At 33.1% G+C, this 26,832-nt stretch overlaps 1 pseudogene; it reads left to right on the top strand.

Annotated features, from left to right (window-relative positions):
• The first annotated feature begins 18,544 nt into the window (after positions 1-18,544).
• Positions 18,545-19,152, top strand: LOC113388382 (annotated as a pseudogene).
• The last annotated feature ends 7,680 nt before the right edge of the window (positions 19,153-26,832 follow it).

Below are 26,832 nucleotides of genomic sequence, written 5' to 3'. Positions count from 1 at the left end.
TAAAAATTCATACTTGCGGATATGACCTGGTTATCTCGGCTGTTTATTGCCCGCCTAGGTACAACATTAAAAAACCAGAATTTAAAGAATTCTTTGACATTTTGGGATCAAAATTCATAGCTGGTGGGGACTTTAACTCCAAAAATACGCTATGGGGATCCAGACTTCTGAATCCCAAAGGCAAACAATTAGCTGAATTAATACAAGAAAAAAAATATTTCTTTTTATCAACAGGCCGACCAACATACTGGCCCACAGATGAACGCAAAGTCCCTGACTTGCTTGACTTCTTCATAACCTATGGCATTTCCTCATTGCATATGGATATTGAAGATTGCATGGATCTGTCCTCGGATCATACGCCTATAATTGCGACAATAAGCACATATGTAATAAAAAGGAAACAAAAGAGGGCTTTATATAATTATAAAACAGACTGGAACGCATTCAGAAATGAAATGGACAACAAAATTAACTTGAAAATAAGAATTAAAAGTGAAGAAGAAATAGACAATGCAACATATTTATTTATACAAGCAACGAAGGAAGCTCTAAGGAATGCAACACCCACACTTTATAAACAAGATGTCGAATTCAATTTACCGCTGGAAATTAAAAAACTGATTAAAGAAAAAAGAAGAGCTAGAAAAATCTGGCAGAGAAGCCGTGCACCAAGCGACAAAACATCATACAACAAATTATGCAGTTCACTAAAAAATACTTTGAAAGAACTTAAAGAAAACAATATTGCAAATTATATTGTCAATATAAACAAATTTGACAACTCTATTTGGAAGCCTATTAAAAACACTAAATGTCCTGTAATGCATATGTCCCTTTGAGAATAGATGTGAATGAAAATGTGAAGTGGGCTAGAAATGAGCAAGAAAAGGCGGACGTTTTTGCTAATTACCTCAAAGAAGTGTTCACACCCAATAATAACGATCCGGATCCTGATGTGACAAAAACCCTCGAGGAAATAAGAAGCAGTAATGAAAACATAAGAGCAATAACTCCTAAAGAAGTAAAAAGATATATTCTCCATCTAAGCAATAAAAAATGTGCAGGTATTGACGAGATACGAGCTAAAGTACTGAAAGAGCTTTCACGGAAGGCAATTGTTATGCTAACTCAAGTTTTCAACTCTGTGCTACGTTCTGGATATTGGCCCAAGGTGCTAAAAACATCTGAAATCATAATGATCCAGAAGATGGGAAAACCAGGGCATATTGTATCATCGTATAGACCTATAAGTCTTTTACCTATACTTTCTAAATTATTAGAAAAGTTATTACTTGCCCGAATAAGTGATGTGCTAAAGATCATACCTTGTCACCAGTTTGGATTTCGCCGACTGCACTTGACCATACAACAGTACCATAGGGTTACAACGGTCATTCATCAAGCGATAGAAGATAAACAATATTGCTCAGCAGTGTTTCTCGACGTACAACAGGCTTTTGATAAAGTCTGGCACGACGGATTATTAGCCAAAATCAGATTATGCTTACCAGAAAAAATATATATAATATTGAAATCATATCTATCAAACAGGAGTTTTAGGGTTAGAGTGGGAGATGCGGTGTCAGAATTTCATCAGATAAAAGCAGGAGTGCCACAGGGAAGCGTGCTAGGACCAACCCTTTTCACAATATATACACACGACATACCACTAAATCCAGCCACCACCCTCGGCACATTTGCCGATGACACCATGATCATGGCTACCCACGAAGATCCAGAAATTGCAACACTAAACTTACAGGACCACCTGTTTGAGTTAGAGAAATGGTTAATGAAATGGAAAATAAAGCTAAACACGGATAAAACGCGACATATCACTTTCACTACAAGAAAGAAAAACTGTCCTACTGTATTTATAAACAACGTGGAAATATTGACTTGCACCAGCGTTAAATACTTAGGTTTACATCTGGACCGCAAACTAACATGGAATATTCACATAAAACAAAAAAGGAAGCAAATTATGGATAAATTTAGACAACTCTACTGGCTAATAGGAAGAAAATCTAAAATGTCATACAACAATAAATTACTAATATATAAGTCAGTAATTATACCGATATGGACGTATGGTATTCAACTATGGGGATGTGCAAGCACGTCCAGCATAAAGATTATCCAACGAACTCAAAATAAAATTTTAAGAGCAATAGTTAATGCACCATGGTACGTGTCGAATAATACTATTCATTCAGATTTAAACATACTGACCGTAAAAGAAGTAATTCAGCAAAGAAGCAATTCATACCACATGAAATTAGACCAACATCCAAATCCAGCCATGCAATTGATCAAAAATCATGATCCAACTAGAAGGCTCAAAAGAAAATGGCCAGAAGATCTACTAACTTAATTTAAGCTCTGTTATATTACTAACATAGATTATTCATTAACATAGATATATTATTTACATAGATATAAATTATTAACATTGATTTATTTTATAGATTATCTACAGGGGAATCTCTTCAGTGGAAGATACCTCTAAACGTCATACTTAATCACATAGACTCATAGAACTTGTAATTCTGATTGTCTATAATAAATAAAGAAAAAAAAAAAAAAACTTGTTTGTTTTAAATTCCTGTTATTCATTTGTATATATCTGCCATTTTCAGTTTGTCTTTTTTCCATAATTATTCTAGGTTTGCTCATCAGCATTAACCTATTTTGATCAATATTTATTTCTTGTTCTTCAAAATACTCAGTACTTCATATCTATTTTTATTTTTCATATTTATTCCATAATTAACTGCTTCGTTAATTCTAGGAAATGTCTTTTTGAAGTCTGGATTGAAGTGATTTATTTTTGTTACTTCTGCATAATTTTGTTTCCGAAGAATAAATTTGGCCTCCGAGGATGAAATATTCTGAAGAGCCATTAGCTTTTTTATATATTTATTAAATTTATTATATTTATTATAATTTATTTTATATTGAATCAAATATACAGAACGGGCAAATGGCCAAAGGACTTTCTGGATGTCACGATGATAGCTCTTCAGAAAAGGCCCAAAGCGAATAAATGCAGTGACCACAGGACGATCAGTTTAACTTCGCACACGGTAAAGGTTTTGGCCAAAATCCTTACAAGACGACTCGAAAATAAGATTGAGCAGCACATGAGCGAAAACCTGTTTGGTTTCAGAAAAGGAAGAGGCACCAGGGACGCTATTGGAATACTGAGGATAGATGTCTCGACGTTAACGAGGACATATGCTTCTGTTTTATAGATTGGCAGAAAGCTTTTGACAGAGTCAACTGGAGTAAGCTTATGGGAATTTTAAAATTTATGAATGTCGATTGGAGGGATCGCAGGTTGATCCAGAATCTGTATATGGAACAGAAAGTAAAGGTTCGAATGAACCAGGGAGACACAAACAGCGTTGAAATAGGTAGAGGAGTGCGGCAAGGATGCTGTATGTCACCGATCCTATTCAACCTGTACGGAGAAAGGCTCGTCAACGAGGCACTTGAAGGCGTAGGAGATTTTTTGATTGGAGGAAGAAGAATCACCACCATAAAGTACGCTGATGATCTCCCTGTAAACAATTCTATATTGCCGTTAGGTTGCGCTTATATAAAAATGTTACCTAGTTATATAACGTCAACCTCACCGTCCCTAAGAAATTTTATTACCTGTAGGTAACTATTTCCTACCCTGTTAGTTAACTTGTTATATAACATTGTTAAGTTGCGGTAACATACGGTAATGTACCTATGCGATATGAATCAGCACTTTTTGCAATGCTTTTAATTTATGTGTAAATAATTGATTTTTCTCTAAAAAAAAGATTTACTCATATTTCATTGTATTTATTATTTAAAATTAATATTTTACAATAAACAAAGTAGCAACAAATATTCTATTAAACAGAACAGTAACAAGTATTTTATAATAAACAAAATAGCAACAAATATTTTATAACAAATAGCAATAAATATTTTGTACTAAACAAAAAAAAATATGCTTATCATTGATGAATTTGCTACATTAGCATTATTATCAATGAGCAAGACTTCATCATTATTTATTTGTGTGAAATCAATAATGAGTTGTGCTGATGAATTATTATCTTCCTCGTGGGTGACCGATTCCGTTAATTCATCATCAAAAATATCCTTATCATCCTCAATGAAATCTACATTTTTAATATTGTATTCAAAATTGTCTAGATATTTTTTATCTTCCTGCACATTATATCATATACAAAGGTGTCGCAAATAAATATCTTAGCGCCTCACAAATTAAGCCCGGTCTTACAGATTCAAACATATAATCGCTCTTATGATTGACATTTCGTTTTAATTTAATTTGAATAGTTTTTATTGGAATGACTTTTCTCGGGAGTACATTTAAAATATCGTTTCAACAACGCTCCCTTTCAATCCTAACTGGGGATTTAAAGCATATGGTTTTAGAGCCCGAATTTGCATGAAATTGTGTATTGGAGCCACCCTTTGTTCTTCTAAATCTGTCAATCGTTTTAAGCAATCAGGTATTTTCGTAAATTGCTAGTCATTGCTGGTGACTAATTTATAAACTTCGCCACGATTTGCATATTTTTTGCATGTACTACAAATATATTTGCTAGGAAAGTTATAAATACGGGACATTAATTGATTCGCATCTAATAAAACGTGCGTGCCCTTTTTTTTATCATTAATTGATTGAATTTTATTGATGATTGCTGTTTCATTAAATTTCCAAACAGAATGTTTAATAAACAGTCCTTCGCAGCAACAGCAAAATGAGGGAGTTTCCGTTCTCAATTCAATGAACTTTAGCTGAATAATGGATCACGATTTTCAAATTTTCTCAATCGGCGATACATATTTTCCCGGTATTGTATTAAATATAGTTCCCTGTTTTTCGTTTTATGTTTGGCATTATTATTTAGTTCCTTTCTATAAGCGACATTGTTGCACCGTGACCTTCTCATTCGAGCGATATTTTTAATATTTTCGTTCTTTTTATAATTTCACGATTAGTTCTCATGCGTTCTATATAAACATGGTTTCCATTTAATCTAAATTCTCTGTTTCGACGCAAAACCCTATTACGAAAAATCTTATTTCGGTTTTCGTGAATAATTTTGATACTTTCTTAACTTGTTATTGCGTATCTTATTTCGCTCGTTTTCACGATGTTTATACAAATAATTTTTTCGTAAATGTACATTTCGCTTGATGTTATTTGTCAATTAGTTTGTGCGATATGGTTTGTTAGATCTTAACTCGCTATTTCGTCTGATATTTCGATAATTTTTGCTCATTCTATACTGACGATTTTGGCGGAGAATTTTATTACGTACGGTATTTTTAAAATTTTCTAACTGGTTATAAGCATAATTTTCACGGAGAATCCTATTACGTTTAATATTGTTGCAAATTTCTAATTGCTTATGTTGTCCCTCCCTTAAAAATGTCATACGCAACTCGTTTCTTCTACGTTCCCGTATAACATTGTCTTCGCGTCTCTTTGCGATATATTCAGCCATTCTTAAACTTTCATTTATTCTTTAGGCACGCGCGCGAATTTTTTTTTTCTCTTTCTCGTTTCCTATTTTTCTCATTTGGGATTTGGGTGAAATTATTATCAATATTACTTAAAATCTCTAAACGTATTCTACTTCTTATTTTTTCACCTTCTCTGAAGCTTTTGTCCTCGCGCAAATGCGTTATTCTAGTTCTGTTCCGTTTGCCTTCGGATTTTTGGTATTCCGAATCCGATCGCAATTTTGCTTTCCTTATACTCTTTTTTTCATTCCTGGAAATTACATTTTTGTCTTTCACTTTATTACTGTTATATTTTCGTTTTTATAGCTATTTTTATTTCGTATTGATATTCGCTTTGATTTCATTTTTGCTAATTTCTTAAATCTTCAGTGCTACATTGAAATATTTCAGGTTAAAACAATATAACAGTTTAAAACAATATAAAAATACACAATTACAGAAAAATATGAATAAAAAAAAACAAGTAAAAATGCATAAATCTAATCAATTTAATAAATTTGTTTTATAACAAATATATATTGTGAAAGTATATAAAAGTGAAAATACAAAAATAGGCATAACCAAATGTAAAGAACCACGCACGAAAAAATTATGATAAACAAATTGATAAACGTCGAGTTATATGAAAAATTTTAAATTATTATAAAATTAAAATAAAAATAAATAATAAATTTAATTATAAAAAAGCTTTTTTTCGACGAGGCACGTTGTTCGTTTGGAGTTTGTGTAAACTCTAAGACTGCCATTTCTTCTTTCTGCAGCTTCTGACATGCCAAACGTTTTGCCTACACTTTTCCAAGCATCGTTTTTTTTTTCTAATAATTTTATAAAAAGGGTCTTTAGTATCCCATATTATAGGAAACTTTTCTATTTCTAGCTTCTAACTTCATCTTATTGAATTTCTCACACTCTTCATCCCACCAAGGCGTTGACAAATATCTATCCTTTTTGCCGAAGTAAGGTCTTGACATGGGAATTGCTAACAAAGCCGCCTGATTTATGAATTTACGTAGCCGATGGATCTTCATCAAATATCAATTCTGACAATAACTTATCTGTCACTTGCTCATATTTCTTCCAGTTAGCTTCTTTGATCTTCCAAATATGCCTGTTTCTAATAGTACTGTTATTCATATTTACTTTACTCACCCCAATCCGAATTGATATACCAAGGTGGTCCGATCCCAAAGTTTCATCTGTGACGTGCCATTCCGCACTGAGCATTACAGATGGATTGCATATAGATAAATCTACCGCAGAAGGATTTCTGTCATGTCTCCTCAATAACGTGGGCGATCCGTAATTCAGAACACATAATCCCTCTGAGTTAATGACTTCGCTTAAAATTATTCCATCATGATTATTATCAATGCTGCCAAAACTCGTATGATGCACATTAAAGTCACCCGCAATTAGAAAAGGCGGCGATATGTTTCCGAATAATGAAGTCCAATAAGTAAGATTTGTTCTGTGTCCTGGAGCACAGTAAATTGCAAAAATATTAAACACAGTACCATTATTGACTGATTTTGACACCACAAACTTGAATTTTTGTGTTGCTGCATATATCGGTGTTTACAGTTTCGGAACGTAGTCTACGGCAAATATATAAAACTACCGAACCTCCGAATCCATCGTCTCTATTGGTATGTGTTAAAGAGTATCCGGATAAATCATATTTATATTCCTTTTTCATCCATGTTTCAGATAAAATTACAATATCAGTTTGATTGGCTTACATATAGACCTCCAATTGCAACTTCCTTGAATATAGTGATCTAATGTTAATTTGAAAAATTTTGATCATAAGGATATATCTGAATATAAAATCGTTTATTTTTGATTTTTTAAACACTATGCTAAGTAACATGCCAATCAAAGAATACTACAAGTATAATACTCAATATTGTAGAAGGTAATGACACTCATATTAACGGTTTACCAGATTCATAAATCACTATCATTTTTATCAAGTCTAAGTTGTGACCTCTCCATCCTTTTTAATATCTCAACTAATATTTTATAGTGTTCAGTATTGTTCGACATATAAATCTGTTTAATGTTATCTATAAAGTCTTCGAGTAAATCGATCAAACTATCTTGATTACCAATGATATTACTACTATCTTAATTACCAATGATATTACTACTATCTTCTTCCTGTTCATGTTCAGTGTTTGTTTTCAAGCGGTTACTTGGGTTATATTTGGGTTCGGTGCTATGTTTTTAGTTGTTACTCGTTCATTTTCAATATTATTTTTTGAATGAAATTTTGGAATCGACCTAATTTTGTTTGAAGATTTATGGGTAAACCTTTTTGGTTTATTGAACTGTATAGTATAATATTAGCATACTCAGTTTCCCCTACTTCCTCTAAATCTGATAATATTTCGAATCTATTTTTGTCCAAATTGTTATCTGATTTGCCCGCATAACAACTCTGTTCTGTGTGAAAAACTGGAAAATCTCTATCCCAGTCAGTACTAGCATACTCTGTTCTCACTACTCTAGCATATTTATTTTGGTATAAAGCGTTTTTTGCTTCATTGAAGGCTATATTTTGCCATGCCATCATTTCTTTTATTAGTTTAATCTTTATTAATTCCGGTCACTCTTTGTTATTTGCAGGGTGGCTTCCTCTGCATAATGCACATTCCACTTTTTGCTCATTACATTCAACTACATTATGTTGGCCGGAACATTTCATGCATCTTTGATCTCCTTTACACTGTTCCTTTATATGATCAAATCTACAGCATCTATAACATTGAACAATCTTTTGAATAAATGGTCTGACCGCATTTAACTGAATGGATTACCACTTTGCTAGGTAACACTGTATCTTCAAACGTTATTTTAACACATTGTGATTTAACCTCCATTGCGTCAGTATTTTTTGCTTTCATACGTAAGACTTCAAGGACAGGTATGTCGGATTCAATCGCGTCCAGAATTTCTTCTTCTGATAATTCAGCAAACACGTCAAATATTATACCTTATCTGGTAAGTAAATATTTCGGGATATATGCTTTGAGATTTTTTTTTCAAAATCCTTTCATCTAGTATATTATTTGCAGTATTAGCATTTTTAAATGGCAATTTCACTTTGTTTTTCCCCGCAACTGAAACTTCAAACAAATGTGTTTTGAAGTGTGAACCTGAATTATGCATTATGTTTCCTAACGCCATAGGGTGTAGACGACCTATATTTTTATCTATTGATTTGATTTATATTGAGTCAATATCTTCAAATCGATTTATATTGTTCAGAATCCTAATTTTATTTAATTTATTCACTTCATTATCTGGGACTGTAACTTCATTTTCATTAATATCATTAACTGCTTTATTATCATTTTTATTCGATTCAATATTTGTTTCAATTATTTCTTCGCTTACACTCACCACCTTCTTGTTTGTTTCACTGTTGGTTTGTTTTGATAATCCTTTTTCTCTTCTACATGCTTTAGTTATACTGCCATTAGCTTTCTTGTCGCCTTTACCGATCTTTCTAATTTGATATCCACCACTTTTACAACTTAAACTTTTTTTCTTTAATTTATTCTCATTAGCGATCTTTTTACTTGAATTCTCACTCACTATATCACAGACTTCCATATCTACGTTTAATTTGTTTATGTAAGTGTTTGACGCTTCTGGTATCGTTGCTCCGATTGCAGAAACGCAGGTATTAGAATTCGGATCGGTCGGCCGCCCGCCCGTTCACAATAATATTTGTTATTTAATCGATGTGTACTCTTCGGCTGCTACACAAGAGTAGCAGCCGAAGTAGCCGAAAGAATTATTAACTTCCCGAAGGAGAAGTTTATGTTTTCATCAATAAATCCGATTCGCTAATTTTATGTTTTCTCGACATTTCAAGCCATTCTGAATCGAATGAGACCAAATTTGCAAAAGTATGTGCGTGTGTGTGTGTGTGAATTTAAAAACCATTCGATGTATCGCGATGAGGACTAGCGTTTATCGTTGTTTTGATATTTGTCAAAATTAGACCTTTTATCGGCGTTTGCTTAAAAACGCCTTAACCGATTTCAGGAATTTAAAACCCATTTGATGTGTCTCAATGAGAATTATCGCTTTTCAGTTGTGTGCGACGATCGGCCGAGCCGTTCCTTTGAAATTTGGAAAAAAATGATAAATTTTTGGGTCACATTTAAGCTCATAATACTGAATCGATTTTAAAAAATCAAAAACTGTTCGAAAGATATTAGTTGGGAATGATACTGATTAGTTTTAGGTGAAAATCTACCGAGCCGTTTTCTTGTAAGTCCGTTGTTGAAAAAAAATTTGAGCCGATTTTTATGAAACTTTTTTTATGATATATATGAGCCGCTCAGTGCACACTCGACTATCTCCATTTTTTGAAAAAACTGTGATATTAGTGCGAAAGTACTCAGTGTAATCATAACTGTTAGTGATAATAATGACTTTTCGGAATAATTAAAATTAACACTGTGAAACATAATTTTTTTTGACCTCTGAATAATAACTGATTTATTTCAGAAGACATTTTGATTAACTCCATTTTGTAGTGCATATGTTCCGTCTGGACCGGTTTTCGGGTTTCATGAATCACAAATAAGAATTTGATAAAAACATAAACCCTAAGATTGTTTGGCAAAAAACTGTAGAGTCTCAAGGATGTTACAAACTTACATACTAAAATTCGTGTACTCGGCAAAACAGAAATATTAAAACTGTCTTAAGTTTATTGAAACTTGTTTAAAATACGGAAATAAGAGCTAAGTCAATTGAAATGAAATTTCTGGTCAGTGGAAATAGCTATTTACCTATTTATTCTAGATTATTGAGTCACGTGCAAAAAAAAATAGAGACATTTTTTCACTAGATAATTGGTACAATATAATAAAAACATGTAAAAGGAAAGCGCCATTTTAGCTAATCCAAATATTCCACGAAGATTTTTTATCAACAAAGTCATTAGAACAATTACTAACAGAAAAGTAACCATTACAGAAAATGTCCAGTAAATTTGCCTAAATGATGTCCAGTACTGGTATTATTGATGACATCCACTACGAAAGAAATGTTGAGGTCATCATGTATGATTTTGTTGCTGACAAACCACAGGGCATTAGTAATCGTCCGTAGTGTTTTAGATTGTAATCGTTGAACAAGTCCCACTCTTGATTTACTACAACATCCCCACAGTTGATTTCCATACGTCCACACAGGTCTAATTGTGGTCTTATATATTAGAAACTTATTATCTGTGGGTATCTTACACATATATTTCCACTTGAATAACTCAAATATTATAATATAATATTATTTATTATATTAGATATTATTACATTGTTATATTAGATATATTTACATCGAAATTATAATTTATTATTTTTTTCTTCTGGCTGGCTTCTTGAAGTTGACCTGCGTTTCTGCAATCGGAGCAAAGATACCAGAAGCGTCGAACACTTACATAAACAAATGGTTTGAATGGTTGAGATGAAAGAGGATTAGTCCGTGTTGCGCTATGCGTTAAATACCCTCAGCAACAAGGAGTGGTGATGTCTAAAGGGTATATCGTGGTGCCATCTGGTGCAACGTAGGCGGGTCCCACAAGCGGTGACACAATTGAAGTTGAGGCATAACTGGTGACGCTTCAGTTGTTAAACCTCTTATATAGATGGTTTCCACAGGAGTGTTCCGCGGAGACTGGAGGTCATGGTATGCGAAAATTAACTTTTCGGCCTGATCGAGTGAAGTAGTTGTTCTCTGCTTTGGTGATGATTGTTTGGTCTACTGGATCTGCTATGATGAAGGCTGATTTGATGCGAACTGTTTTATCATCTCTCTTAAGAACTTCGTATGGACTTTGTTATGGTTGTTGGAGTGACTTCCTGATAGTATCGTCGCGGAGGAAAATATGCGTGCATGTTTATAGGTCCTGAAAAATAAATGATTTGTTGTTTGTGTGATTACTAGATTTACTTGGTTGAAGATGCGCTACGTGTTGTCGAAGTCTCGAGAGTAGATCAGCCGGATGTCTTAAATTTTGAGAAGTTTTATGTAATTCAAAATTTTCTCCAGGAAGGCGGAGTGGTTCACCATACACCATTTCAGCTGCTGATGTCTTGATATCAGGTTTGTAAGCGTTTCGAATGCCTAATAGAATTAGCGGAAATGCTTCCGACTATGTGTTGTCTTTGTAACACATTATCGCAGCTTTGAGTTGTCGATGGAAGCATTCTATTAGTCCGTTGGAACTTGGATGATAGCTGATTCAAATTGAGTACCTCGATCCGTCGTTATTTTGACTGGAGCTCCAAAGCGGGATATCCAGCATGATAAAAATCCAACCGCTATTTCTTCTGCAGATATTCCTTGTAGTGGGTATACTTCTGGCCATTTGGTAAATCGATCAATGGCTGTCAGACAATATTTATAGGAGTTAACAGGAGGTAAAGGACCAATTATATCGATGTGTACATGTGCAAATTTTGCTGTTGGCAAGAGAAATGTTCCGTGAGGTGCGTGTACATGTCGTGTTATTTTTGACTTTTGACAATCTTGACAAGCTTTAGCCCAATCGTGACAGTTTTTCTGTATAGATGGCCATACGTACCGTGCAGTAATAAGACGCGAAGTTGCTCGTATCCCAGGGTGACTTAAACCATGTAATGAGTTAAATATTACTCTCCGCAGTGGTGCCGGTATATAAGGTCGTGGCTGAGCCTTCGCCATGTCGCAAAACAACTTTATGTGTGTGCCTGGTACTGGAATTTCTTCTAATTGTAGTTTGGTGTCTTACATCAAAAGGCGTTTTAGTTCTGCATCATCTTTCTGGTGTTGTGCTAGGATTTCGAAATTAAGTAAATTATCTTTTGTAATGGCTTCGAATCGTGACAGTGTATCAGCTATGATATTTTCCTGGCCTCCGATGTATTTTATGTATGTTGTAAACTGTGAAATAAAATTTAGATGGTTTATTTGAACTGGCGGAAGTTTTTCATGGCGTTGCTTGAATGCAAAAGTTAATGGTTTGTGATCAGTGTATATTGTCCATTGATGTGCTTCAAGGATGTGCCTGAAGTGCTGCACAGCAAGATATACCGCTAGCAATTCTCTGAAATAAGCTGGCCATGTCGATTGACGTGGAGTCAACTTTATAGAGAAGTATGCTAGGGGTTGCCATTTGTTTTCAACCAATTGTTGCAAACAGGCGCCTACTGCCTGCTGGGAAGCATCTGTAAATAATCCTAATTTAGCACCATGAATTGGATGTTGGAGTACCGTTGCTTCCGTAAGTTTGTCTTTGCAGGATTGAAATGCTTTTTCTAGTTCTCGAGTCCAGGAGATAGATTTATTGCCTTTGATAGATGATATTGCATCATGAAGTATTGCCTGGTTCGAAGCTGCGTTTGGTATGAAACGGCGATAATAATTCAGCATACATAAAAATCGTCTAAGAGACTTTGCGGTTTTTGGACGAGAAAAATTCGTCAGATTTTCGATACGTTCAGATGGTGGCTTGGTTCCTGTTGCGGAAATTTCGTATCCCAAAAACTGAATTTGCGGGACACAAAAGGTACTTTATCTGATTTATTACAATTCCATGGTGGTGAAGGCGTTCAAATATTGTTCGTAAATGCACTCGATGCTCTTGTTCATTTCAGGAAAAAACTAAAATATCATCTATGTAAGCAAAACAAAAATTTAATCCTATTAACACTTCGTCTATGAAGCGCTGAAAGGTCTGTCCAGCGTTTCTGAGACCGAAAGACATGAATGGAAACTCAAACAGGCCAAAAGGCATTGCTATTGCTGTCTTTGGTACGTTTTTTTTCTACCGGTATTTGCGTGTATGCCTTCACTAAATCTATAATAGAAAATGTTTTACATTCCTGGAGATTTATTGAGAAATCGTGAATGTGACGGACTGGATATCTATCTGGCACTGTCCTCGCATTAAGTGCGCGATAGTCGCCACACGGTCGCCACCCTCCATTTTTCTTTTTGACCAGGTGTAATGGGGAAGACCAAGGACTTTTTGATTGACGTGCTGTGCCTCCTTGCAGCATTGATTCGAATTCATCCTGGGCAGTCTGGTATCGGTCTGGTGCTAGACGACGTGGACGGCATGTTACAGGTGGGCCTGGCGTTGAAATAATGGAATGTCTTGTGCTGTGGAGTGGTTTACGCAGTGTGCCGGATGGTTTGATTAAATTGGAAATTCTGATAGTAGTTTTTGAATTGTTGAATCCTTGTGTATGAGTGTTTTAACGTTCTCTTGGTGTGATGTATGAGTTACACATGCGGTGTAACCCAGTTTCCTACGAATCCGAACATACTATTGGTGTATCCACGTCTGCGATAGTGAATTTCCAGTCAAACTGTTTCCGCAGCCCGAGATTAAGACGCAAATTCTTCAGTCCGTACGTTCGAATTGGAGTACCATTGGCAGTTTGTAGTTCATACTCTGATTTGTTGCATTTACTGAAGGCACTCCTAGGGTAGCACAAAACTTCTGAACCGGTATCTACAAGAAATTTAATGTTATTGTTCTTATCAAAAATAAAAGGGCGATCTTTAGTGGATTGATGATCAGTTGTCGTACCTGTTTTGTTATTTCCTCTGAGGTGTTTTTGTAGTGGATGTTGGTAGATTGATTGTGGTGCGGCTGCTTTGTTGAGTCTACATGCGGGATCAACGGTTGAGCTTCTAGTATTTTGTCCGCTGTGATTGCCCATTTATCCAAAGGTAGGTCACTTTGGATTTGTAAAATGCCGCGAACGAAAGCAGGCAGCCGTTGTATCCATAAAGATTTAAATATGGTTTCACCTATTTTTGTGTGACCGGCCAAGGAGCGAAGATGTCGCAAAAATTGTGATGGGCTGCGATCCCCTAATTCTTTCTCCGAAAGTAACTGTTTGATCCTAGTTTCTTCTGATGCGCATGGTCTGTTTACGAGGACTTCTTTTAAATAAGAATAGGGATTCTCTGCTGGTGGCTCACAAATCACGTGCTCCACTTCACGTGCGTGCTTCTCTTCCAGGTGGGCGACTACATAAAAAAAATTGTGTTTTCGTTTCTTGTCGAAGCAATTTCGAACTGTGCTTCTACTTGCGCAAACCATAGGCCCGGGCTATTGTTCCAAAACGGTAATATTTTTACTGCAACTCGGTTAATTGTATCGTTTGCGGATAAATGATTTGAGGCAGGTTCAGATGCGAACCCTTCGGTATCTTGGAAGGCGTTTTATCAGAATTCTTACCTGATTTTTTTATCATCAGATCAGAATATCACATCGGGGTCACCAATTATGTGGGTATCTTCCACATATATTTCCACTTAAATAACTCAAATATTATAATATATATATATAATATTATTTATTATATTAAATATATTTACATTGAAATTATAATTTATTATTTTCTTCTTCTTGCTGGCTACTGCCCGTGGTCCCAGGTCAGTAGTTGTTAATTCCTTGAATGGTTGAGATGAAAGAGGATTAGTTCGTGTTGCGCTGTGCTTTAAATACCCTCAGCAACAAGGAGTGATGATGTCTGAAGGGAATATCGTGGTGCCATCTGGTGCAACGTAGGCGGGCCCCAGAAGCGGTGACACAATTGAAGTTGAGGTATAACTGGTGACACCATCAGTTGTCAAACCTCTTATATAGATGGTTCCCACATATCTAATGATAATTTTGATCTTCGACCAATAAGCCAATTTAATTTTGAAAGTGTAAGTTCAATTTGTTTCATTTTGGCCACGATGAGCGGCTTCCAGGTTAATCTGCGATCCATGTGAATACCCAAGTACTTGACTGTGTCTTTGATTGGTATTTTTCTTTTATTTATGTACACAGCTTGACAATTTGACTCATTAAGTGTGAAGGTTATATGAGTTGACTTCGTATTATTAATTTTGATGCGCCATTTTTTTGTCCAGGTCGCTATTTTATTGAGATGATTTTGTAGGAAATTAGAAGCAAGAGTAAAATTTTCATTGCTGGCCAAAATCGCAATGTCATAAGCAAAAGCAGCAGTGGTAGAGCTCGTCATGGTTGGAAAATCACTAGTATATGTAAGGTACAAAAAAGGACCCAAAACGCTTCCTTGCGGAACACCTGATTTTATGGGAAAATGTGATGATGATTCACAATTATTTCTAACTTTATATCATCTGTTAGTTAAGTACGATTCCAAAATTTTATGAAAGCAAGCCGGCAGCAACCATTTAATTTTTGCAAAAAGGCCTTCACTTCATACTTTATCAAAAGCCTGGCTTACATCGAGAAACACTACTGAGCAGTATTGTTTGCATTCGAAAATTGTGTGAATTGAATTCACAATTCTGTGGCACTGTTGGATCGTTGAATGCTGCTTGCGAAATACAAGATAAGAAAAAATTGTCCTGAAAGATAAGAAAAATGAAAGTACACGATGTATCCTCAATGATGAATAGATATGCTACTAAGCAGTAGAAAAAAATATTGTTTACTGTATTTTATTGTCATTATATTGTGATTTAATCATATTTTAGATGATACTTTTGAAACGCCAGAGTTAATATATCTGAGAGATGAGTTTTGGTTTGCTAGACTTATATAGAATTTTCTGTCAGTAAGATATGATTTTAATATTAAGAATAATTGTGCAGTTAAATTATTCTTTAATTTATGAATTAATCCAGCATTCCAAGCTATATCAAAGGCTTGGGATATGTCAAGGAAACAAGCTGGGCAGTACTTCTTTTCATGTAGAGTTGCATTTATCTGTTCGACGATTCTATGGTGGAATGGACTTTCTAAAATCTTTTTCTTTCTAAAATAGAGTGTTGTAAGAACTTTTTTAAGCAGAAGTTTCTCAAATATTTTGGATAGGGTTGATAGTAAGCTTATAGGTCGGTATGACTTCAATAGGCATGGATCTTTATCTGTTTTAGGAATTAGAATCACTTTAGCTATTTTCCACGCCTTGGGAAACACTTTTAATCTCAGGATAGAGTTGAAAAGTATTGTTATATACCTAAGAGTTTTTGGTGTGAGCTTTGGCTACTGAATAATAATAAGTCTGAAACTTCTGAAACCATTTTAATCGTCTTGTACGGATGTCAAGAATTGAGTAAAAATATAAAACATATGTTCCAAAAAAAATGTGCGGAAAATGAGATTTTGAAGAAGCGATATACCTTCGAGTTACAGGACTGTGACAATGACGCGCAATATCTAAAACGATTGTGGTTATGGTTTTCTACATTTTATACAGTTTTGGAAAAGTATCTAAAACTAGCCAATTTTGTAAATAAGTCCATTGTGTCATTTTGTTCATATTTTCCCTGTCATTATAAAAAAGTGATTGAATTATTCTTTAAAAGTTTTCAAGTATATTGCAATAATTTATTAAAAAAATAGAGTGAAATTAATTATTAATAAATTGTATATATCTTTTTCCGATATATAAAAATGGAGCTTGGTATTATGTTAGGTATGGTAAAACGTTAAAATGGCTATAAGGATCTGGCCAGTCTTAGTTTTGAAAAATTTGTGCTAATTCAAATATTGTGCAAAAGGTGAAGACATTGCTTCAAAACTGCTTTACATCTTTAATTTTAATTTTAATTAAAATGAAACAATGGCCGGCGGCTCATACGTCAAATGTCAAATGGTTTTGACAGATCATTTTCAATTAATTTTAATAGGGGATTTTAAATGAATATTATTGAATACTATTAAATTGTAGTATGTTATTTTATTTATACTTATAAAACATTATTAAACCGTTAAAAAATTAATACTTTAAGTGTATAAGGATGTGTTGTATGAATGCTATATACAATGAGGTATAATAAAACAATAAATCCCATTAGTTTGTCTATATTTTGTCAATTCAATCAAACTGGAAGTTTTATGTAGAAAACATGGTATAATCCAATCCAAGACTTTTTTTGGTCTTTCGACTTATTGATTACGTTTCACGTTTTTCAGATTATTTTAGATTTGGGATTTTGTGTATAATTATAAATAATACTACTGAGCTTAAACAAAATGAATTAAGTATTTCTTCTTTGACCTGCTTTTTAAAAAGTTTCAAGTAACATTCGATGAATTGAAGTAAATTTAATAAATAGTATATATGTAGAGCAGGGCGGAGCACAAAGGTCCAATTTGACTTTGAGCAAATATAAACTATATTATCAAAAACAAACCAATTACGTCAAAACAAATAACACATTTCAAACAAACAATTATCTGACTACGTTCAGTAAAACTGCCAGCTACTTCATCATTGTATAAATGTGCTTTTTGCTGTCTTTCAAAAAATTGTTATTTAGACCTTTTTTCCACATAGACAGGGTAACTCGGAACGGCCAGGTGGCAAACAGGTTTAATGTCTTATTTAAATTTTAAAGGTATTTTATAAAATAATTACATTTTTAACTAATGCTAAAAAAAACTACCAACGGAAGAAAATACTTTTATTGTGGATTTTCAAAGATTACAGTTTATCTCCAGATAGCAAAGTCATAAAAATCAAGGTTATAGCTGGTTATACATCTTTTTCCCTCTACTTTTCAATTCCTTGTTAAACAATGCTTAACTTTACTGGTTTTTGACACATGTCCCTTTGATCGATACCAAATTTAGGTTTTGAATTTGAATAACATAAATAAAAAATAATATTACCTAGAAAATGTTTTATAAATACTATTGAGTATATAATTATACAAATGAGATTTATCAGAGCACCGTGTTTGAGAAAAATATGCCAAAAATTGCATTTTTATATTAACATTTCAAAAGAGTTGATATTTTGAGTTTCTAGTAACACTTGTGGCCCGTTTACTAACGTTTTTATATAAGGTTGTCAAATATCTCCCTTCCGCCTTTTTGTCTTTTGAATTTCGCGGCTATGTACAAAGCGCTACAGAGCTCGTATCTGGCAATACTATACATAATTTGAAAGTTCTTGACATAACCTACAAAACGACGAGTTATAGACGTGTAAACATGGAGTTCACTAACGCCGAAATTCGCGCTATTTTAAAGTTTTCCTTCGTTAAAGGCAAATCCGCTAGAGAAATGTTCCGTGAGATTAATGGTGTTTTGAGGGATGGTACTCTATCACTTTGAACAGCCAAGGAATGGTTTCGACGATTCAGAGCCGGTGAAAACGACACCATGGATAAGCCAGCCGGCGGAAGACCTGTGACGACAAATACCGATCAAATCATGGAATATATCGAGTTAGACCGGCATGTGGCTTCTCGTGACATCGCCCAGGAGATGGGAGTTAGTCACCAAAGCATTTTAAACTACATGCAGAAGGCTGGATACAAAAAAAAGCTTGATGTTTGGGTGCCGCATGATTTGACGCAAAAAAACCTTCTGGACCGAATCAACGCCTGCGATATGCTGCTGAAACGGAACGAACTCGACCCATTCTTGAAGCGGATGGTGACTGGCTACGAAAAATGGATCACATACGACAATATCAAGCGAAAACGGTCGTGGTCGAAGGCCGGTGAATCGTCCCAAACAGTGGCCAAGCCGGGATTGACAGCCAGGAAGGTTTTGCTGTGTGTTTGGTGGGATTGGAAGAGAATCATCCACTATGAGCTGCTCCCATATGGCCAGACGCTTAATTCTACCATCTACTGCGAACAACTGGACCGCTTGAAGCAGGCGATCGACCAGAAGCGTCCAGAATTGGCCAACAGGAAGGGTGTAGTGTTCCACCAGGACAACGCCAGACCACACACTTCGTTGATGACTCGTCAGAAGCTACGGGAACTCGGATGGGAGGTTTTATCGCATCCACCATATAGCCCGAACATAGCGCCAACCTTTTGGACTTTCTCTGGATTGGCACGAATTTTTCAAGACAAATACTGGCCAAATCGATTCAGCCGTTTTCGAGTTTTACTTGGACATTTGAAAGAGAACTCCATTTTTATATATAAGACTACTAGTTTTATTTAAGTTATTTAAGTTAATAATGTAAATTTGGAATCAAGTGCAGAGGACTTTGTCAAATAACTTATTTTGAGTTATAACAGTCAACAATTTAAATAAAAAGGTTAACTGATAATACAAATTGGAACACACATCTGTAAAAATGTCGATAATGTAAAAAATGCATCAATGGAATTTATATTCTGCATTAGTTGAATAATGTAATTATTTTGTAAAATACCTTTTAAATTAAAATAAAACATTGAACCTGTTTGCCATCTGGCTGTCGCAAGTTACCGGTAAATTTTTGAAAAAACAGAAACGAAGTAAAACGAAAGACCCAAAAATGATTTGGATAGGATTATACCATAGTTGCAGTGCTGGATTTGCAGTAGGGGCAGTCGGGGCTACTGCCCAGGGCAGCAAATTTTCGGGGGCGGCAAAATTTGGATAGTGAGAAAAAAATTCTATACCATATAATTGACTCATTTTTAATAACATTTTTTTATTTCAAAAAATATAATTAACAAAACATAAAATACGAATACAATGCAGAATTTGGCAATTTGGCTAATATAAAGATTCGTAAATGAGCTGAAAGTTTAAGAAAAATGTTTTTCAGATCTCGAGCTCTTAAGATGACGAATTTCTTCCAAGCTTCTAGCGCTGAAAAAAATTAAACTAGTGACGCATGGCATTGTGCCTTAAGAAAAGTTACTGAAAATTACATTTCATGAAAAGCTTTAAAATTTTTTGAAAAATGAAAAAATTGAATTTAAAAAACCTTTCTTTTATATTTCGAATTTTTTTAAAAAAAATAACTTTTATTTATTAAATTTATTATAATTAAATTTTATTTGAAATATTCGATTCCTATTGATAACGATAACGTGCTGATTAGTTATTGGCCAAGGCAGGTCCAACTGTTTCGAAAATACGGGCCAAAATGCCAAACATGATAATTCAGGTTTTAAGAAACGGAACGTCCAATATTAATAAAAAAAATTACATGTATAGACAAAATAAAGAACTGCTTAATTTTGTGTGAGGCAGGTCTAGCGGTTTCGGTGTTCCAATAAAAAAAATTAAATAGAAACATTTGGCAGTCAAAAGTGATCATTAGACATGTGCACATCAAATTTCAGATATTTTAATAATTAGTATAAATTTTGTTTACATTTCTATGAGTTCTGTAATATTATTTATCCGTTATTCTGCGACGCGGCGCTTACAGTCTTCTATCTTTTGTCTATACGCAGGTAAAGCAGCGCGATTAGTTTAAAAAAATGTTGTAAATTTTCAAAATATAAAAAATACTCAAAATTTTTCAGTTTTCAGATTTTTTTTTAATTTTAATTTTTGGTACGGGAAGTTCCAGCAATTTGCCTTAAAGCACGATGCCAAGCACAACTATTTATAGTATGTGTAATAAATTTTCTGCAATCAAATAGTCATTTTAATTTTAGAAATATGATATATAAAAACTATTTTAAGTATAAATTCAGGAATGGGGCGGCATTTTTGTCAGTACCCCAGGGCGCAAATTTCGAAATCCGGCCCTGCATAGTTGTATATGTTTTTCATAGAAATTGTATAAAACTTCCAGTTTGATTGTATTAACAAAATTTAGGCAAACGAATAATGTTAATATAAATTATATAATATTGAACAAGTAGACTTTCATTATATTATTATCACCTTGTCTATTATTATACACTTCACATCCTTATACACTTAAAACAGTGGTCGGGGAACTTTTGGAACCGTTACCCCAAAATGTTTTTGTGCAACCTCTCATTACCCCACAAAAAAAAATTAACTAAAAGAGCCTATAATTGGAATCCATTTGCAACATATTTCTGTATAACCTGCCATAACATTGTTTGTTACTTCTAAACTTTGAAAAAGGCTGAAATAAATGGTTTGAAGGAAACAATAAGTAAAAACTATATTTATTATGAATAAATATATTTTTCATGAAAATCCTACTAATACATGAATAAACTAGTGGTGTATGGTATCATGCGTTAAGGCAAATTGCTGGAACTTTCCGCATCGTGACGAAATTTTCGAGGAATTTTAAATGTTTCCAATTAGATTATTATAAATACTGTAACATTGTATAATATTCATAAGATATATATATAAGCTGAATTACAAAATTTAAAAAAATTATTTCTTCGAAGAATATAAGTGAGCTTTAGAACTTTAGCCAGAATTAAAATTAAAATCTGAATTATATCTGAATATCTGAATATTTTCGATATACAAAGAAAATTTTTTTGAAAAAAATTGAAATATTTTTCTTTCCCAAAAGTAATTGTTTTGTCAACACAAACAGCAAGTTTTTTTAATCATTCAAATCGGATGCTTAGTTCTCTCAAAAACTGCCATTTTTGTACATTTAGCTCTTTATCTTCGAAATGGCTGGACACGCCTTTGCCAAAACCTAATCACTACTTCTCCCAATCATTACAAATTGAATGTTTTTTGGATCATTCATATGGGATACTCCGTTCTCTTAAAAATTCGATTTCTATTTTCTGCACTCTTTACTCCGTAACTCCGTAACGGCTGGACCTGCCTTTGCCAAATACTAATCAGCATATCTCCTTATCCATAGGAACCGAATGTTGAATGAACCATTCAAATCGGTTCATCCGTGCGCTCGAAAACATGCGGACACACAAAACACACACAAACACACATCCATTTTTTCTGAAGTATGGCGTTGCACAATTCCTTCAAAATTTCATGTCTGCTAAATATGCGAGATATGCAACCCAGGAAGAGTTTTTTAAATTTTCAGCAAGAATATTTTTTTGAGAAACCATAGAAATTTCAGCTTCATTTTTAAGAGTCCATACTCGATTTAAAATATTTCCGCGAGAAAGCCACCTTACTTCTGTATAATAAAGAAGGTAAGTCTTCACCATCCTGACATAATTCACAAAATAGCCGCGCATTTAGTGCATGTCCCTTGATAAAAATTGAAAAAAAATTATAATCTTGATAACATCAATGGTGTGGGTTATTTTCTCTTACAAAAGCTGAAAAACCATAAATATGACCCATCATAGATGGAGCTTAATCCAAAGACACCAAATTGCAATTTCCCCATTTTAATCTTTGCGCTTTGAAGTATTCGTTTACTTTATTATAAATATCAATTTCATGACATCTGAACTTGAGAAGAAAACAAAACAGCAATTTCTTTTCAAAATTATCTGCACCTTTATAGCAAACATATAGCAGTTGTGAATTACTACTGAAATCCGTTATCTCAACCTGAATAGCAAAATATTTAGTTTGTTTTAATGCAAAAATTTCACATTTTTTGCTAATGCAGAGATTCAATTCGGTAGTAGGTTTTACTGAAGCTGATTTAAACCAAGAAAGAAATTTAACTTGTTTTAGTGCGAAAACCTCTTATTCCTTCACATTTTCTGCTAATGCAGAAATTCTCTCCGATAGTAGGTTTTACTGAAGCTGATTTAGTGCTTTGCAAATATATACTTTTTACCCCCAAAAATTCCACTTTTACCCCATTTGGAGTAATTTACCCCGGTTCCCCGACCACTGACTTAAAATAAAGCCTTAATTTTCTTGATTCTCTAGAAATTGTTTAGAAATACTTAGCAAAACAACGTTTGCCGTTTGGGTCACCTATTTTGTAATAAATTTTTTTTCGGAACTGTTAATCTCGTCGATTACCGTCGTAGCGCCGCTGCGCTCTCTCGTTATTGTCAGGTGTGCCGACACCCTTACGTTGTCGTTGATGGTACGAGGAGTATCAACAGACAGTAGCGATGACAGGCGCTCATTATGCGGCTGCGCATGTATTTGTGTGTAAAAACGCTATGAAGTTAGGTGTGTAAATATTCAAGTCTGTCGAACATTTTGAAATTTTATGAATCATGGGTATAGACACTATAGATAGCTTGCAACGTACTTTCTTATCACTTGAGTCGTAGCCGAGTGGTAAGGTGATAGAATTCTAATTTTTGCGTCTGTTGTTGGAGGTTCGATTCCCGCTCATAATATTATTTTTTTTATTATTTTAATTTCATATTTATAATTGCATGAGTAAATAATATTAAAATTATTTGAAGTGTTTAATTAAAATTATATTTATCGCTAAATATCCGATAATAAAGTACCATGTAACGTCTGTATAAAATTGATGTGATGCTTATAATTATAATTAACTTTGTATATAATTATAATTAACTTTGTATATAATTATAATTAAATATGTTAACATATTTTATATTAAAATCAGCTATGATAAGGAAGAAAAAATATAAGTTATATGCATATAAAAATTAATTAATGGTTAATTAACTACAAAAAAAACAAATTATTCAATTTATGTCCTTATATTATCAGTGATAGAAAATAAATTCTAAATATCATTACTAATGTTTTTAGAAAATAGATTTTCTTCTGTGAAAAAACACTGTCCAAAATAACTCAAAAGTTTTATTATATAAATAAAATTAAACAATTCATAATTAGAACTAAAGAATATTAGATTATTATATATAATTGTATATATATATATATATATATATATATATATATATATATCAACACATTTCAATAATGAAAATAATGAATATTTTAACCGCTGCATAATTTTTACATCTTACTGTTTAAATTTATGTTTATCTTTGTTGGTACACCTACGTTCTTAAAAATTTTAATGGCTGCCGCACAATGAGCGAGTTCACAAACGTCATCGCTACTGTCTACAGCCACGTGTTGATGGTACGCATCTCGCATTAGATTCAACAAGTGTGTTCTTGTTCTGATCATAGATAAATGAAGAGTATTGTATATGATTTTCAGTCCGATTTTGTTTCAATTCAGTGATTTAGTGGACAATTAATTACCTACATTGGCGATAACATTATTTGCAAGCTTTTGGTTAGTAGTTTGAAGGATTGATAATTTTGCTTATTTATTTAGTACGTGACAAAAGCAAAGAACTTTGACAGCATCTTATTTCACTTTTGCATTGATTTGGTATGAGAAATATTCGTTAATAACGTTCGTTTTTATATTTATAGTTATATTTATTGTTATAAATTTGTTGTTTTGATTTAATTTAAAACCTAATGTTTGTCGTATCTGTGATTATTAAGTGCGTAGGAAACTTGTTGTTTGTGGATATTATTTCAAAGGATAGGTTATTGTTAAAACTTATGCTACAATTCCAATTATTTTATTTCGTGGGTACTTATTTACCTTTTTTATAGTTATATTAAAATAATATTTTTATATCTATATGAATTACTATTGTATTTTATAATTTCAGATGCCAGTGAAGAAACCCTATTCTACATGTTGGAGGCCCATGTGAATGTTTTATTGTACAAAACCATTCTATATTCAATAACTGCATGAGGTAACTTGAGTAAGAATTTGTGGATGTAAGTACCTGCATGTTTTTTATCGCAATGGATATGTTCCTGATTAGTGTAATTAAATGCTCATGAAACACATTATGGCAAATGTCATTCGTAGCACATGATTGAAATCTTAGCCATTTGATCTACTAATAAACCTGGATTCTGCAAGTTAATGAAATATGCATCTTTATTTACTAATATCTATCAGTAATTATTGCCTGTTTGATCATGAGTTTAGCAGTTAATTCACGATGTACAAATCTTTCTATTGCCAACAAATATAGTTGATATACTACGCTATCTATCCTGCTATCTATAAAATGTTTAAATTTGATATTAATCTATCATGGACCAGACTTATTGTTTGTTGATATAATACGCTTTTTTTTATCTTATGTATTACTTCTCTTCAACCTGTCTTTTTTCTTATAGAATCACTTCCGTTCTTACTATACAGGAACTGTGTAGTTAACCTATAAAATTAATATCAACTGAAACTTGACTTCTTAACACGTGGCTGTAGACAGTAGCGATGACGTTTGTGAACTCGCCATAGACCTTATACAATTTCATGGACTGCTAGTCCCCATACATTTCTCAAGTAAAAAAGTGTCAAAAGATGTTCTATGGTATGAGGGCATACGAGGGTAATTTTGCGGCCGAGATATCAAACTCGATCGCTTAAACGTCAAATGAAAGTCCGTGTGTTCAAAATTGTTGGGAAAATATTATATAATATACAATTTATGTTAAACTAATGAATGTAATGAACTATTTTTTATTTATTTATTTATTTTAGTTATACAAAGTGTTTAGGGGAAATTAGAAAAAAATTAAAAAAATATTTTACATATTATAAAATCCACTGAAAATAAGAACAGTTGGCTAGAGCTATTATGGGAAATTAGAAAGCAATAATGAAATATTTGTTTAAACGTAATATATTTATTATTGGTGTTTAAAAAGCACAATTTTCGTGTGAAAGTGGCGTAGATGTTTATCAAGTTTGCTTTTTATGTTCTTCATGGTGCATTCTATTTGTTAAGTACATTTTACCACAGACCAAACACATTTTAGAAGACATTTTACTTCTTATTAAATTTTGTCTGCTACTAACAATTTTAAAACGCGTATTTTTATCCTCTTTTAGGTAAAAAACACGAGCGATCAAACATCTCGTGAACCCAAGTAACTGTAAAATTTAAGCGATCGAGAGCATTCGACTAATCTCGGTAAAGCTCGTGTTCGTATTTGACATATCTCGGCCGCAAAATTACCCTCGTATGCCCTCATACCATAGAACATCTTTTGACACTTTTTATGCGCTCAACTAGCAGTCCATGTATTGTATAAGGTCTATGGAACTCGCTCATTGTGCGGCAGCCATTAAAATTTTTAAGAACGTAGGTGTACCAACAAAGATAAACATAAATTTAAACAGTAAGATGTAAAAATTATGCAGCGGTTAAAATATTCATTATTTTCATTATTGAAATGTGTTGATATATATATATATATATATACACTTATATATAATATTCTTATATTCTTTAGTTCTAATTATGAATTGTTTAATTTTATTTATATAATAAAACTTTTGAGTTATTTTGGACAGTGTTTTTTTACAGAAGAAAATCTATTTTCATAAAAACATTAGTAATGATATTTAGAATTTATTTTCTATCACTGATAATATAAGGACATAACTTGAATAATTTGTTTTTTTTTTGTAGTTGTCTTATTTTGCGATAAGTATCCTCCCTTAATGGTTAATTAACCATTAATTAATTTTTATATGCATATAACTTATATTTTTTCTTCCTTATCATAGCTGATTTTAATATAAAATATGTTAACATATTTAATTATAATTATATACAAAGGTAATTATAATTATATACAAAGTTAATTATAATTATAAGCATCACA

This window comes from Ctenocephalides felis, unplaced genomic scaffold (genome assembly GCF_003426905.1).
Source record: "Ctenocephalides felis isolate EL2017-DRISC unplaced genomic scaffold, ASM342690v1 CF-g0.4_SCAFFOLD_00845, whole genome shotgun sequence".
Lineage (NCBI taxonomy): Eukaryota > Metazoa > Arthropoda > Insecta > Siphonaptera > Pulicidae > Ctenocephalides > Ctenocephalides felis.
This window is presented reverse-complemented; position numbering and strand designations above follow the sequence as displayed.